The following is a 16,891-nucleotide window of genomic DNA, read 5'->3' as shown; positions in this document are numbered from 1 at the left end:
GGGTGGTTCAACATACGGAAATCCATCAATGTAATCTACCAAATAAACAAACTGAAAGAGAAAAATCACATGATCATCTCCTTAGATGCTGAAAAAGCATTTGACAAAGTCCAACACCCATTCATGTTTAAAGTCTTGGAGAGATCAGGAATACAAGGCACATATCTAAACATAGTAAAGGCAATGTACAGCAAGCCTATAGCCAACATCAAACTGAACTGAGAGAAACTTAAAGCAATCCCACTGAAATCATGGACAAGACAAGGCTGCCCACTCTCTCCATACCTCTTCAACATAGTACTTGAAGTCCTAGCCAGAGCAATAAGACAACTAAAGGAGATCAAGGAGATACAAATCGGAAAGGAAGAGGTCAAAGTGTCACTATTCGCAGATGATATGATAGTATATATGAGCGACCCCAAAAATTCAACCAGAGAACTCTTCCAGCTGATAAACACCTTTAGCAAAGTAGCAGGATACAAAATCAACTCAAAAAAATCAGAAGCCCTCCTGTATACCAAAGACAAAAGGGCGGAGAAAGAAATTAGGGAAACAACACCCTTCACAATAGCCACTAATAACATAAAGTACCTTGGGGTGACACTAACCAAGCAAGTGAAAGACCTGTTTGAAAAAAGCTTTAAGTCTCTGAAGAAAGAAATTGAAGAAGATATTAGAAGATGGAAAGATCTCCCGTGCTCATGGATTGGTAGGATTAACATTATGAAAATGGCCATCCTGCCAAAAGCAATCTACAGATGCAATGCAATTCTCATCAAAATACCAACTCAATTCTTTACAGACCTTGAAAAAAAGATTCTCAGCTTCATATGGAGAAACAAAAAACCCAGAATCTCCAAAACAATCCTGTACAACAACAAATCATCAATCTCCATCCCCAATCTCAAGTTGTACTACAGAGCAGTAGTAATAAAAACTGCATGATATTGGCATAAAAACAGAATGGAGGGTCAATGGAACCGCATAGCAACCCAGAAATAAACCCACACACCTATGAATACTCGATTTTTGACAAAGAAGCCAAAACCATTCAATGGAAAAAAGACAGCATCTTCAACAAATGGTGCTGGTCCAACTGGATGTCCACATGCAGAAAAATGAAAATAGATCTATATTTATCACCCTGCACAAAACTAAAGTTCAAGTGATTCAAAGACCTCAGGATAAAACCAGATACTCTAAATCTGTTAGAAGAAAAAGTGGGGAACAGCCTAGAACTCATTGGCACAGGAGACAACTTCCTGAACAGAACACCAACAGCACAGGCTCTAAGAGTAACAATCAATAAATGGGACCTCATGAAATTGAAAAGCTTCTATAAAGCAAAGGACACCGTCATCTAAACAAAACGACTGCCTACAGATTGGGAAAGAATCTTCACTAACCTTTTATCTGACAGAGGACTAATATCCAGTATATACAAAGAACTAAAGAAGCAGAAAAGCAGCAAACCAAGTAATCCAATTAAAAAATGGGGAACAGAGCTAAACAGAGAATTCTCGACAGAGGAATATCGAATGGCAGAGAAACACTTAAAGAAATGCTCATCCTCATTAGCCATCAGGGAAATGCAAATCAAAACGACCCTGAGATATCACCTTACACCCATCAGAATGGCCAAGATGAAAAACTCAAGGGACAACACATGCTGGAGAGGTTGTGGAGAAAGGGGAACCCTCCTCCACTGCTGGTGGAAATGTAAACTGGTACAACCACTCTGGAAATCTATCTGGTGCTTTGTAAGACAATTAGTAATAATGCTTCCTCAAGACCCAGCTGTACCACTGCTAGGTATACACCCAAAGTTTGCTCAAGTACACAAAAGGGATATTTGCTCAACCATGTTTATAGCAGCTTTATTTGTAATAGCCAGAACCTGGAAACAACCCAGATGTCCATCAACGGAGGAATGGGTACAGAAATTGTGGTATTTTTACACAATGGAATACTACTCAGCAATCAAAAAGGAGGAAATCATGAAATTTGCAGGCAAATGGTGGGAACTAGAAAAGATCATTCTGAGTGAAATATCCCAGAAGGAGAAAGACAAACACAGTATATACTCACTTATATAGACCTATAAGATATGATAAACGTAATGAAATCTATACACCTAAAAAAGATAGTTAAGAGAGAGGACATGGGGTAAGATGATCAATCCTTGTTTAGAAAGACAGATGGGATGTGCATTGAAAGTATGACAGGAGTCTACTGAGCGCATTTGAAAGACTCTAACTAGCAGTGTTTTCAAAGCAAAGACTCATGACCAAACCTTTGGCAGAGTATAGGGAATCATAAGAAAGAAGGGGAGTTAGTCTGATGGGGAAAGGATAGGGGCTCCACAAGGACCAAATATATCTGGGCACAGGGTCTTTTCAGAGACTGACATTCAACCAAGGACCATGTATGGATATAACTTAGAACCTCTGCTCAGATGTAGCCTGTGGTAGCTCAGTAACCAATTGGTTTCCCATAGTGAGGGGAACAAGGACTATTTCTAACAGGAACTCAATGACTGGCTCTTTGGCCTCCCCACCCCCCAAGGGAGGAGCAGTCCTGTTAGGCCACAGAGGAGAGCTTTGCAGCCAGTCCTGAAGATACCTGATAAAACAGGATCAGATGAATGGGGAGGAGGTCCCCCCCATCAGTGGACTTGGAAAGGGGCACGATGGAGGGGAGGGAGGGAGGGAGGGACTGGGATGGAATGAGAGATCGGGACACAGCTGGGATACAGAGTTAATAAAATGTAACTGATAAGAAAAAAATAAAATTCAAAAAAAATTTTTTAAATCTGGGCAGAGCATAGGAGGTTGGCGTGGACAAAGATTGAGGGCTTTGTGGGAGGAGAATCACAGGAAGCAGAGACATAAGAAAGACTGGAGGAAGGAGGAAGCTTCTATGGGTTAGGTAAAGAGAGAACAAAGTGAGCTGAAAGGAAGGACTCCATGAATGGTGTGCATGGAGGAAGTGACCCAGATAAAGAACATTAACAAGTATTTGGGATTATGGATGGGAGATAGCCAGATAGCAGTGGTTAAGGCATATGGCATGGAATGAGGCTGGAAAATATGAGACAGCATAGGTAGAATATCTGCTCAGCCCAAGGTAAATAAGGCAAACCTAAAATCTAACTGGTGTGTGTGTATATGTGTTTTGTTTGATTGTGACAGCAGGTTAGATAATACTGCCATAATAATTACAGGGCATAATAATTATTAATAAACATATTTAGCCCATTACCATTACTTGACAACAACGGGCACCCATGCTTGTCATTTTATATAGTTACAAGAGCACAGAAGTTGAACTACAGCCATCCATAGAGAGATAATTAAAATATGGTATTTTAATGGAATTTTCTCAACTGTGAAGAAAAATGAAATAATAAAACTTTTAGAAAAATGGGTAGATGTAAAGAGCATAACATTAAATGACCCAAACTAAGAAAGACAAGACAAAACAAAACAACAATAACATGCTCTCTCATTTATGTGAATCACAGCCTGGGATATACCATGCATTATATGTAAACAGGTATGGTAAAGTCTGAAAGTTTAGAAAGGAGGCTAAGAGAGGGTAATATCAGGTGATGGAGAATGATGAGGAGGGAAATGTACTAAAGGAATATGGGACATAAAGAGGAAAAATGTCTGGTGATGAAAATACAAAGAGGAGACAGGGTCAACAGACATAAAGGATACCGGGGAAAGAAGAATCATAAAGCATATTTTGTTTAAATATGTCATAATTATAACTAAAAATTATATTATATATCTATATATTTCTCATACATATGAGAAAAATTTCAACAAATGATATATTAAAAACTATATATCCATATGTAAAAATGTGAATTATGCTCTTATCTATTACTCTGTAGAAAGAGAAAGTAAAGATAGATAAAATACTGTGTTTTAAGACCTGAAACATTGAAACCTTGAGGAAATAGAGGAAACAAACGAAAATACAATACAGACATAGAAAGTGACTTTCTGATGGGACTCCATTTGTTCCAGATATAGGAGAAAGTATTAGTACATAGGACTGCATCAAATTAAACATATTCCACCCTATAAAATAATCAATTGACAGAGTGAGGAGAATGCATGAAGAGTGGAATAAAAATCCTTGCCATATAATCATCCATCTGGTTAGATTTTTTTTTTTTAAACCTAGAACCAAGCTAGAGTCATTTGAGAATAGGGAACCTCAATTGAGAAAATGGCTCCAAATATTGGCCTCTGGGGCATTTTGTTGGTTAATAATTGAGGCGCGAAGGCCTCTCCCAGTGTGGTTGGTGCCATTCCTGGGCAGGTGGTTCCTGCCATGCTGGAGTTTCTACTCTGAATTATTTGATGATAGACTTGTGATGTGGGACCATAAGCTGAGATCAACCCTTTCAAAAGTTGCTTTTAGTTTTGATGTTTTATCCCTACAGTAGAATCCATTCTTAAGATATTCATGAGATAGTGGATTAATAATCAGAGTATACTAAAAGTACGAAGCATTAAACTTCCAAGGCATAATTAATTCAGTCAATACGTGGACAACTGAAGTGACCAGATACTTCAAAGTTAAATGTGAGCACTAAACACCTGAAAACAAGGCAAATTACCATAGTGTTGTTGTTAATTTAAAGGTAAGGTTTAATAATGTTTATTATTAGTCCTATAATTATAATGTCAGTATTGTCTAACCCCCTATCACATTCAGTAGAGACATAGACATCTGATAGATTTTAGATTTGCCTATTTCACCTTGGCTGGGCAGACAATTCTACATATGCTATCTCATTATTTCCCAGCCCCCATCCCATGCTTTCTGCTTTAACCATTCCTATCTGTGCTACCTCTTATTCATAATTCTATAAATACTTGCTTGTTCTCTTATCTAGGCCCCTTTCTTGTTTTCTTCCATTTGCTCTGATCTGGCCACGTGCTCTTTTCCATGTAATCCATCACGGCTCCTTATTTCTTTTGGACTTTGTTACCTGTCTGCTTCTTCTTCCCATGATCCTTCTGTCCTCAAAGCCCTTAACCCTTAGCCACCACCTACCTCCTTCTTTAGGCTCTTCCCAGGTACAGACTTTTACTATTAACCAATAAGGAATAATGTCTTGGGGGAAGTTTACACAACAGAGACAGGTGTTATCTGGGAAGCTACTGATCTTGGGGGCCAGTAATTAGCATCAAAATACATAGCACCAGACCAACCCTTAACACCATAGTCACTAGCCAGACAAGGTAAAGTTACATTAATATCCTATCTCACTTCAGTCTAAATGGCTAACATTATGATAACGGATGAGGGCTAGAAAGGTGGATAAGTGGCTAAGAGTGCTGGCTGCTTTTGCAAAGGTCAAGGTTCAGTTCCCAGCAACCACACAGTAGTCTATAACTCCAGATCCAGGGGACTCGATGCTCTCTTCTGAACTTTGAAGACACTAGGCACACATGCTGTGCATATACATATAGAAGGCAAACACTCATATATATATATATAAAACAAATCTTAAAAAAAGAAAAGAAGAAAACAAATAGCATCAGATGCTTGTACAGGTGGATGGAGAAAGGCATTCTAAGTCATGGTTGACAGAAAGGGAAACTGATGCAGCCCTATGAATACAAATATGAAGTTGCCTCAAAAAGTTAAAAATAGAACTTCTATATAAAATAGCCACCCCTTGTGAATATATGGCCAGAAAAATTAAATAAATCCATAAGAAGCAAGTTGTAAACTCTGCCTTGGTGAGTTTCAATTCAGGAATAGATTAAGAAGATATGATATACTATAGAGAATTTTCCTCAGCCATAAATAAAACTGAAACTATTTGTTTTAGACAAATAAAAGAGATTTTTGTGTGAAGTGAACTATGCTAGAATTGTAAAGACATATATGGGATGCTTTCTTTCATACACAGAAAACAGAAAAATAAGATATGAAACTCAATAGTTAAAAAAATTGTAATGCAGAGATTGAGCCGAATAAAAGAAAGAAAATCAGAGTGACATGGGTACATGTGCAGATAGCACACTGAAACCTCTCAAATGAAAGTAATACACACTTATTAAAACTAATTTAGGAAGAGGGAGGAGGAAGAGGAAGAAGAAGACAGCAAAAAGTCCCAAAGGAAGCAATCATTGAATAAGCACAAATGGAGTCTTGGACAAAAAGAAAAAAAAAACAATATTCAAAACAACACTGTCTATATACTCAATGCTATCAAAAGCAACATAGAAAACTGCCGTAAACTTAATAAACGCAAAGCTGGATAAACACGAAGATCCACACATAGATACTCAGCTGTCAGCTTCAGAGACATAGAAAGAGCAGCACGGAGGGCAGCCAGAGCAACAAAAGAGCAACACCCTATATCCCATTTTCATGCTATACTTTGTGTCTTAAATGTTCTGCAAGGGACCAGGTGTTGCCAGATTTGTTCCGACTGATTCCTGTACCATTGGGATGTGGCAGAAACTTCAAGTAGGATAAGACTAGAGAAAGTGGTCATTGGGGGAATGCCTTCTTTTCCTTCCACTTCTTCTCCATCCCCTTTCTACTCCTTTTCTCACTGCCATTAGGAGAGTAGCTTTGCTTTATGACCTACTGTCCCTCCTGTCATGAGCCCTAGCTTTAAATGATGAGGTCAAGCAAGTATGGACAGGTATCTTTTAAGCTGTAGGCCAGAATTAATCTCTGCTCATTTAAGTTGGTTTCCCCTGTTATTTTGCCACAGTAACAGAAAGCTTCTTAGCAGAAGATATTATTACTAAAAGATTCTCATAAAAACTATATGACCTTGTGTGTGTCCATGCTAGCTGGTTGGTGTTTATGTCTCAGGAGCTGGTATAACCTGGGCGCTGTTGTTAAGGACAGTTCTTCCATGATTGGCATAGCCACATGAGGTGTCACTCTTTGTATCCTAGTCCTCAGTTACAGTGATGGAGGCACTTGTTTCTACATGGCTCTTCTCTGTGGACCTCCCTTTGTTCAAACCAGCTCTGGAACTGCCTGCTGCCTTACTCCAACCTTTCTGGGTCTTACATGAGAGACATTTGGACTCTGAGGTGTCATCCTGTTGACCACGACCATGATGAAGAGCTACAGATCTGTTATCTCACTATATGTGTTTCCCTCCCTCAAGAATGGCAGCCACGCTCAGCCTTTTCAGTTTCTGTAACTTGCAGTGAGGTTGACTCTGCTTTTTCCTCTTACACAGTCTCTTAGGGGTTTATCTCTGTTTTGTAGAGACAGATAAAGAGTGTGTTCATATGCTGGAATCACCAGCAATCCAACTTGCCCGCACTTTGATTTCAGCTAGAGAGATTCACGACCCTGATTTCTGTTCTGCAGACTTGCAGAATTTGATGCTGTTTTGGCCATCAAATATCTGGCACATTGCAGCAGCAACAGGAACTAGTTGCAAACATTAATCTTTATCAACGCAACATAGAAATAATTTTCTGAAATGGGTCTCTTGGCCTTCAACCTTATTTATATTAACTACTGCCTGTAACATTTTTAAGTACAATGTCTGCTTCTTTAGAAAGTTGTATCTAACAAATTCTCTTTTAAATGGATTCTGCAATTCTAAAAGGCAAATATACAGTCTAGGGAGAAGCAAGGGATGGTGGGTAATGTGGTAAAGAGAACAGAATAAGAATGGTAGAACAAGAATGGACAATGACACAGTGAAACCCGTTAGTCTGTATTACTAATATGTATTAATAATTATAATAAAAGTATGACCAATAAATTGGGTTCTGAAAATTTAAAAAGACTTTAAAATCCCAGGTAAAACACTGTTATTTTGTTATTTTAAATGTTATCTCTATTTGAAAAAAAAGGTTTTTTCAATGTGTCTGTGCTCAAGTACCTCAAGCCAGGGCAGGTTGACATATGTACAGTGAAGCTTTCTTATGCTTAGTTCACATATGTGTGTGTAATGCACACACTGGAAACTACAATGCCTGCTGTTCCAGATACAAAAGCTGTTTCTTTCTCCGCTACTGAAGATATGTTTCTGGCCTTCAGCCTAATGAGATATTGGAGAAATATTGGGAACTGTAAATAAAAGAAATACACCTCTACTATAAAAAGAATGCTTCAGCAATCCAGAAAATCTTGCTGTTGCCATTCCTGAGAGGCAAAGCACAATACTCCAAAATAAATTACAAAACTCTCTTCTAATAAAAATGTCAGTTATTCCTGAATCAATGTTCAAAAACCATTTATTGTTATCCTCCCCATGAATATAAAATGAGGTACAAAAAGAGTCAAGTGCCTATATTTTCATTAGTATTAAAAATATCATGTATGTTCTTGTGTTTATTATTTTGATATCCTAAAATGGGCAAGAAGAACATTTCTCGACACTATTCTAACCACATAATATAGTGAGTTCTGTGTTTCCACATTACTCTAAAATTCTTGGAGGGGGAATTTCGTCTGCGGAACCATTGCCCTGTAAATTTACATAATTTCACCACTGAGTATTAAATAGATGGTCAGTGCACAATAAACCTCTGATGAAAAGCATCCTTTACTGGCAAATGAAGCCATCAGAAAAGCTTGAAAACTCCTGTGCATGATTAGTTGTGCTTCCGTTTAGTTGATACCCTCTCTATTCCAGCACCATATGTCAGAGAGTATGGAGACCCCAGGGAAGAAGATTATGAGTAGCAGAGGGTTAAGGGTGATGCTGTGTGAACCTGAATCCCAGTCCTTAGGATGTAGAAGCAGGGGGATTGATGGAGACTTGAGGCCAGCCTTGGCTACATAGGACTTTCCAGGAAAGGTAGTTGTAAATAATAAGGCCTTGACTCTAAAAGTGACCAATTTTTTTCCTTTAAAAGGAAAAAAAAAAGAAGGAAATGAATTCACCCCTCATGGGAAAAGAAACCCTCTGCCTGGATACCTATTTGAATCATAGAAGAACTTGCGATTTAAGTAAAACCTTTAAATGGTACATTAATTTATTTCTATGTTTGTACTGGGTAAATATTTTTTGGAGATCTAGAATTAGGTTTTATGTGACCATGCTTTCAAATAAATCTTTCCAGGTATAGGAAGTAGTTTAGCAAACAGGGCCAAGGAGCTGTGATTAATAGCCACCTTGACTTTGGGGCTAGGTTCCCTGGCCATAGATGTAAAGAGACTGGATTCAGCAACTGTTGTGGCAATCTGTGTGCTCAAGACTTTGAGTAAAGCCTGTTTCTACCTGAGCCCTAGTCCCATGTTCACCCTCAAGCCCTGATGAGCTTTAAGGGATAGAGGACTACTCCAAGGAGCCTGTACAAGCTCTGCTGGCCCCGAGGGAGATGTGGAGACATGCTTCAGCACCTTTGGGTTCCCTAGAAAAATTCCAATAAAAATTGTACAAAAGAGCGTTTGGGGTTATAATTTTGTAGGATCTTATTATGAAGAACAATTCCAGAACATTGTCTGGAATTAGTTCAGAAGTAACAGGGTTTTAACATTGAGGTCAGCATGAAGTACACGCCAGGGCTGGACAGTAGAGAAACCTGGAAAACAAGAGAGGAAAAACAGTGCTCCAAACACTTAAAGGGTGTCAACAGTAAAATTACATGCTGTACATAGTAAGGTCTAGTGTTGTGTACATACAAGAGGTGATAGCTCAGCTACTCAACTATTCTCCATGTTGCAACTGCCGAGGGGTGAATGGGAAGGCCCCATGCAGAAACCAACTGTTGAAAAGACAGGAATGTTAATCATCAGCTCTGATCAGTGTATGGTACTGCATTTACTGAAATATCACATTGATGGGGTATGCCATAGTTTATTGCTTTAGTGCTTGAATTATAGATACAAGGTCTTGGGGTCTTACCCAGGGTCCTCCTTCTTGCTTAGCTTCTTTAGGTGTATAGATTTTAGTATGATTATCATATATTATATGTCTACTATCCACTTATAACTGAGTATATACCATGTGTTGTCTTTCTTCTTCTGGGTTACCTCACTCAGGATGATCTTTTCTAGTTCCCACCATTTGCCTGCAAATTTCATGATTTCCTCATTTTTAATTGCTCAGTAGCATTCCATTGTGTAAAAGTACCACAATTTCTGTATCCATTCCTCAGCTGAGGGACATCTAGGTTGTTTACAGGTTCTGGCTATTACGAATAAAGCTACTATGAACATGATTGAACAAATATCCTTGTGTATTTGAGAATATTTTGGATATATGCCTAGGAGTGGTATGGCTGGATCTTGAGGAAGCGCTATTCCTAGTTGTCTGAGAAAGTGCCGGATTGATTTCCAGAGTGGTTGTACAAGTTTACATTCCCACCAGCAGTGGAGGAGGGTTCCCCTTTCTCCACAACCTCTCTAGCATGTGTTGTCACTTGAGTTTTTGATCTTAGCCATTCAATGGGTGTAAGGTGATAACCAATCTTCACTCAGAAAGGCAAATGGGATGGACATTGGAAGAGGGAGAAAACAGGAAACAGGAGAGGAGCCTACTACAGAGGGCTTCTGAAAGACTCTACCCAGCAGGGTATCAAAGCAGATGCTAAGGCTCAAATCCAAATTTTGTGCAGAGTGTAGGGAATCTTATAAAAGAAGGGGGAGATAGAAAGACCTGGATGGTACAGGAGTTCCAAAAGGAGAGCAACAGAAAGAAGAAATCTGGGTCCAGGAGTCTTTTCTGAGACTGAAACTCCAACCAAGGATCATTCATGGATATAACCTAAAATGTCTTTACAGATGTAGCCCATAGCAGCTCAGTATCCAAGTGGGTTTCCTATTAATGGGAACAGGGACTGTCTCTGGCATGAATTCAGTGACTGGCTCTTTGATTACCTTCCCCTGACGGGGGAGCAGCCTTACCAGGCAACAAAGGAAGACAATGCAGCCAGCCCTGAGGAGACCTGATAGACTGGGGTCAGATGGAAGGGGAGGAGGACCTCCCCTATCAGTGGCCTTGGAAAGAGGCATGGGAGGAGATGAGGGAGAGAGGAAGGGAGGATAGGATTGGGAGGGAATGACGGAGGGGGCTACAGTTGGGATACAAGTGAATAAACTATAATTAATATTAAAAATTTTAAAAAGAACTACCCTAATCAGTTAAAAAAGATCTTGTGGTCTGTCCCCAATACTACCACATAGTCCCACTGTACCCCCTAAGCGTGAGCAGTTACTACATGTTGACCAAGAGTAAAAGTAAGTGAAGTCAAGCTTTACATAATTAAGAAGGCAGAGCGGTTACAAATAGGTTTTTATTCCTTGGTCACCATTTCCTCACATGTTGCTATTTGTTTTGAACTACAGGCACAAGGCAAGACTATTATTTAAAAATATATGGATATTTAAATGAAAGCTAAAGCATGATTTTGTAACTATGAAATAACAACATGGCTATGCATAGCTGTGTGTGGGTGCGTGCGTGTGCACACATGCATGCGTGTATGCCAGAGGTTGACATTAAATGTCTTCTATAACCTCACCATCTCATGTTCCCTAAGCCTAGAGCCTGCCATTGCACTAGACTAGCTGGCCACCAAACTCCCCAGAATCCTCTTGTCTCTGCCTTGCCTGTGCTTGGGAGCAGAGCCTGGCATTGTTGTACCCAGCAGTTTCTTCTGTGTGTTCTGGAGTTTTCTTTGGGTTCATGTTTATGTCACAAGTGGCTCACTGAGCCTTGCCCAGCCCTGACACAGCTTATTCTCACATAGTCTTGTTGAGTCAATATTCAATACCTAATCAAGGCCAGGTCCTATATCAAGGTTTGTTTTAATAGCAAAGGACACAAAAGCAAATGGAGGGACAATGGTCCCATTCCGCAGGAAAGAAAAATCCAACCTATCACATGTCCCATTGATAACAACAAAGGCTGATTGTAACTGAGCTAAAGGAGGCAGAGTCCATAGCAAAGTTGGACAAAGGTAAAACAATACCTCATGTAACTTGTAGGTCAGAAGATGTATGAAGCCCACAGTGGCTTCACAGCATTCCAGAGACCCTAAGGAGAACAAAGAGCAAGATTGTGAATGATTAGGAAGAGATTCCTGGTGGAATGGCAGGTAATGGTAAAAGAGCAACAGGGGCCATATGTCCTCCTACAAGGGCGGGAGGAGATCAGGCAGTGACCCAGTGGGTAAGGGGCATTTACAAGACATAGCCTGGACCTGCATGCATCACACTGGGTCTTTCAGATGACAATGCCAGGATTTACCCTGTATCAGGATGCCCTAGGGACCTGTTTGACTATTCTAGGCTAGACCATTTAACTGACTGCAGTGATGCCTGGGGGCCCTGGTTAACCTAAGGCTGTCATTTTCTGTTTAAGACAGTAGGCTCCTTCTCACTGCCAGGATGGGTAGGTATTTAACTGGAGGCAATTCAGATGGCATAAGACTCCTATCTGTCATTGAATGAGCTTTTAGACATAATCCCAGCTAAATATTGCTTGGATGTAAATCATGTTTAATGCCATACAATGTATCTAATTAAATTTATGAAAAAAATGAAATAGACACCTGAATAAAACTACAAAAAATGTAAGGCTTAAATTTTACTTTTTATTCCTTCAGCAATTCCATTGGACTCTGTGGCTGCAATTTAGGAGCAAAAGAAAGGCAATATATTTTTCTACTGGTAACTTCAGCTGACATGAAGGCTACTGCAACAGCTTCTTTCTCAGATGAAGTAACAGTCATGCAAGCTTCTTTGTCCACATTTGCTGAATGCATCCCCTAATCCCAAGCCCAATCCCCCAATCCCAACATAGTTGCATGCTCAAATAGTCTGAGGGGCATGTGTGCTTATAAAACTTTCCCTCTAATTCCAAGGAAAAAGCTGCTCCAGTTTTCAAAGCAAGCAAGTAGACACATGTGCGTGCACACACATGCACACACACATGCATGCACGCATGTACGGTTACTCCAGTAGCAGAAGAACCTGAGTTACCATTGCCCTACCTGTGTTGGAACACTGCTAAATCAGTTAAACATATGCAGCCATCAACATTTCTGTGTCCTTTCATTTGAAACCCTAAAGAGGCAGGATAATGGGACCTGGTTGATAACATATTGCTGAGCGAGAACTGAGCCTTGGGGCTGAGTCAGGGGATAAATATGGATAGGCAGATTAATTTTTCCAGTGGAAGATAATATTTGCAATTAAATCACCTCATTCTGTTAGTCTTAAAATATAGATTGTATTTTAATGGGGCGGGGGGTGTCCCTGACTTTTCTGAGGGTGAAGAACACTGATGTTGTTGAGCAATTATTCCCCATTGCTTTACTTACTTGCTTTGCACTCAAGGGTGGCTGATGGCCAGATTTTAGCTGAAGAGATGAACATGGCAATCTGCTGGAGATGAAAGAGGAAGTGGGAAGCTATCTTCACACCTTGGCTTTCCTGGGCATAGGATATTATGAGATGGCTTCCTTGTGTCCTGCTGGAACTTTCTGTCTTCCTTGATGACCAGTAGGAGCTAATCTCACACATGAAGCCAACTGAACTGAGCTTTTTGTTGCTTTCATACAGCACATGGACCATCCTGAATGCCAGTGATTTCCAGAGAAGACAGTGACATCTCAGGAAGACCTGGGGGGGGGGGTGGTGGCTGATGCTAGGCTGCTTTGGGGATACAAATCATTTAGGGTCTGTGTTTTTACATGAATAAATGAGCCATAAAGCTATAGAAGGGAGATGCTGAGTAGATGGAATTAAAATAATAATGGAAACACAACCTTCATTTCAATAACTAGCTAAGGAGGCACTGTTAGGGTCATCATGGAAGGACTGGTCCCGGGGTCCTTAATACCGTAGCCACCCACTCTCTCTCTGGTCACAGGATGCATTTCTAAATGTAAATACAGAAAGCTGTGTTTAGCTCATGTTGTGCCTGTTTGTGCAACCAGCACTCCAGCTGGACTGTGGTTTCCAGGAGGCTTGTCCCTGTGTCACTTACCTGGAGCTCTATGAACCCTGCCTGAGCTTAGACAGTTGGTGGCTGCTCTACAAATGCCCATTAAACACACTGATTTTACAACTTCGAGGGTCACAAAGGGTGCCTGCTGCAGAAAGCTAATCAGTGTGAGTTATGTCTCGTCAGGAAAATCTTCTAGGACAGATTTATCAACATCCCACAGAGTGCAGACCTTGAAAGTGGATTAGTTCTTTACAACCTCGACTGGCCCAATTTCTGCTCCTAGTGATTGAAATGGATTGGTTAACGTTTACTTCTCTTTTAGAATTTTCTTTCTATTACTGCCCCTTACTTCTAAGATGCACAGCATGCAAAGCAGAAATTAATGCAGCTCAGCTTGGCTTTGTCCAGTTGCTGCAAAATTTTCAGAGCAACTCAACAGAAAAACAGAAATTGAAGGACTCCAGTGGCCTCAGGCTCTTCAAGTGGTACAGAGCTCCCTAACATGAACTCTAACACTCTCAAAATCCCGCTTGGTTCAGCTTGTCCATGAACTCAAAAACAAAAAGCAATATTAGATTTTGAGTCACAGTCATCCATGTTCCTCTACTGGGAATGAATGTGTTTGAGGGTGGTACAGATGTCCAACAACTAACATAGGTATTTATTTTTATTTGAGTTAGCATATGTGTTCAGTGCCATGAGGAGGTGATGATGCACAGTTTAGCCTGTAAAATTTTTACAGAGGGGAATGTTTGACTGTCTCACCTTCCCACAGCAGAGAGAATGATTGTTTACTTCTTCTTACATATTATTTTGTGTGTGATCATATTTCCTGTGTGTGTACAAATGTGCACACACATGCATGCATGTACATTTGTATGCGTGTGCATTCCAGGAGTTAACCCCAGCTTTCATTCCTCAGGTGCTGTCAACCTTATTTATTTGTTTATTTATTTTTATTTTTTGTTTTTTCTCACATACTACATCCCAGTCAAAGTTTTTCCTCCCTTCCCTCCTCCCAGCCTTTCACCTCACCCCCATTCATGCATCCTCCACTTCCTCTCAGAAAAGAGCAGCCCTCCTCAGATATCATTTCAAACATGGCATATAACGTTATAATAAGGCTAGGCATTTCCCTCATATTAAGGCTGGATGAGGCAATGCAGTAGGAAGGAAAGAGTGATAAGTGTAACAGGTGAAAGTATCAAAGACATCCCCCTGTTAAGAGTCCCACAAGAAGACCAAGCTACACAACCATAAAATATATGCAGAGAGCCTAGGTCAGACCCATACAGGTTCCCTGATTGTGATTTCAGTCTCTGTGAACCCCTATAAGCCCAGGTTAGTGGATTCTGTGGGTTTTCATTTCTTCCTTAACCATTCTGTCTCTTACAATACTTCCTCCTCTTTTTCCACAGGATTCCCTAAGCTCTGCTTAATATTTGGCCATGGGTCTCTGCATCTGTTCCTATCATTTGCTGGACAGAGCCTCTCTGATGGTGATTATGCTAGGCTCCTGTCTGAAAGTATGTTAGAGTATCATTAGGAATCATTTCTTTTTGAGAGGCTATCTTGTGTCTGTATGGAAGCATCACATGTCAATATAAAGCTAATTGCTTAGGCAGAAAGTAGGAGATGGGACATCTGGTAGACAGAAAAGATTCTGGGATAGGGAAAGATACATGAGACTTGGCCAGCAAAATGGGAGGAAGATGGACACATGGTACCTAAGCAGAGGTAGCCAGCTATGAAGCAAAATGTAGGTCAGTAAAATGGGTTATTTTAAGTTGTGAGCTAGTCAGAGAAGAGCTTAGCTCTATGGCCTAGGTATTTGAAAATAATACCTTGAGTCTTACAAGTCTTTATTGTGGGAGGTTGGGGCCAGGGGGGAAAACCATGCCCACATTTCTTTTTGTTCTTGTTGCTGGCATGTTTGGTTCTATCCTAGGTCTCTGGGCTATCCAGCTTCTGGGTCCCAGAATTCCAGGCAATGTCAGGCATAGGCTCCCTCTTGTGGAATGGGTCTCAAGTTGAACCAGTCATTGGTTGGCCACTCCCACAAGTTTTGCCCCATCTTTACCTCAGCACATCTTGCAGGCAGGACAAATTGTAGGTCAAAGATTTTGTGGTTGGGTTGGTATCCCAGTTTCTCCACTGGAAGTCTTCCCTGGTTAGAGAAGATGGCTGGTTCATGTTCCATATTCCCCATTACAAGGAGTCTTAGCTAGGGTCATCCTCATAGATTCCTGGGAGTTTGTTACACTGGCCCCTAAATCTTATTTATTTTGAGGCAAAGTCTGTGGTCATTTGAATGAGAATGACTCTTATAGGCCTGTGTATTTGAATATTTGGTCCCTGGCCAGTGTAACTGTTTGAGAAGAATTAGGAGGCATGGCTTTGTTGGATGAGGTGTGTGATGTTGGGAACAAGTCTTGAGGTTTCAAAAGACTCACACCATTTCCAGTTCTCTCTCTCTCTCTCTCTCTCTCTCTCTCTCTCTCTCTTCCTCATGGCTGTGGATCAAGATGTAGGCTTCCAGTTGTTCCTTTGTTCTGCCATATGGCCTCTAGTACTCTGAAACCATAGCCTAATTAAAACCCTTTCTTTAGAAGTTGCCTTTGTAACAGTGCTTTGTTATAGCGAAAGAAAAGTAATCACAGGGTCTTTCACTGGCCTAGAATTTCTCAAGTAGGCTATATCATATGGGTCAGTAAGCCCCAAGGATCCTCCTGTCTCTCCCTCCTCAGCATTGATAATACATGTACAGGTTACCATGCTCAGGTTTTGGGGATAAAGCTCATACTCTTGCAAGTGAGCACTTCACCTGAGCGACCTTCCTAGACTCAAGCCCACTAGAGACTCCAATCTATGTTCTTCTTCTCTGGTTTGGCAAATCACAAGAGATGTTAAAATTCCCACTACACTATTGACTTACCAAATCAATGCCAGGCATGACTGAGCTTCCCTTCCCTT

This window comes from Psammomys obesus, unplaced genomic scaffold (assembly GCF_907164565.1).
Source record: "Psammomys obesus unplaced genomic scaffold, mPsaObe1.curated_primary_1811, whole genome shotgun sequence".
In the NCBI taxonomy this organism is placed as follows: Eukaryota; Metazoa; Chordata; class Mammalia; order Rodentia; family Muridae; genus Psammomys; species Psammomys obesus.
The sequence above is the reverse complement of the archived record's forward strand: the minus strand, read 5'-3'. Positions refer to the sequence as shown.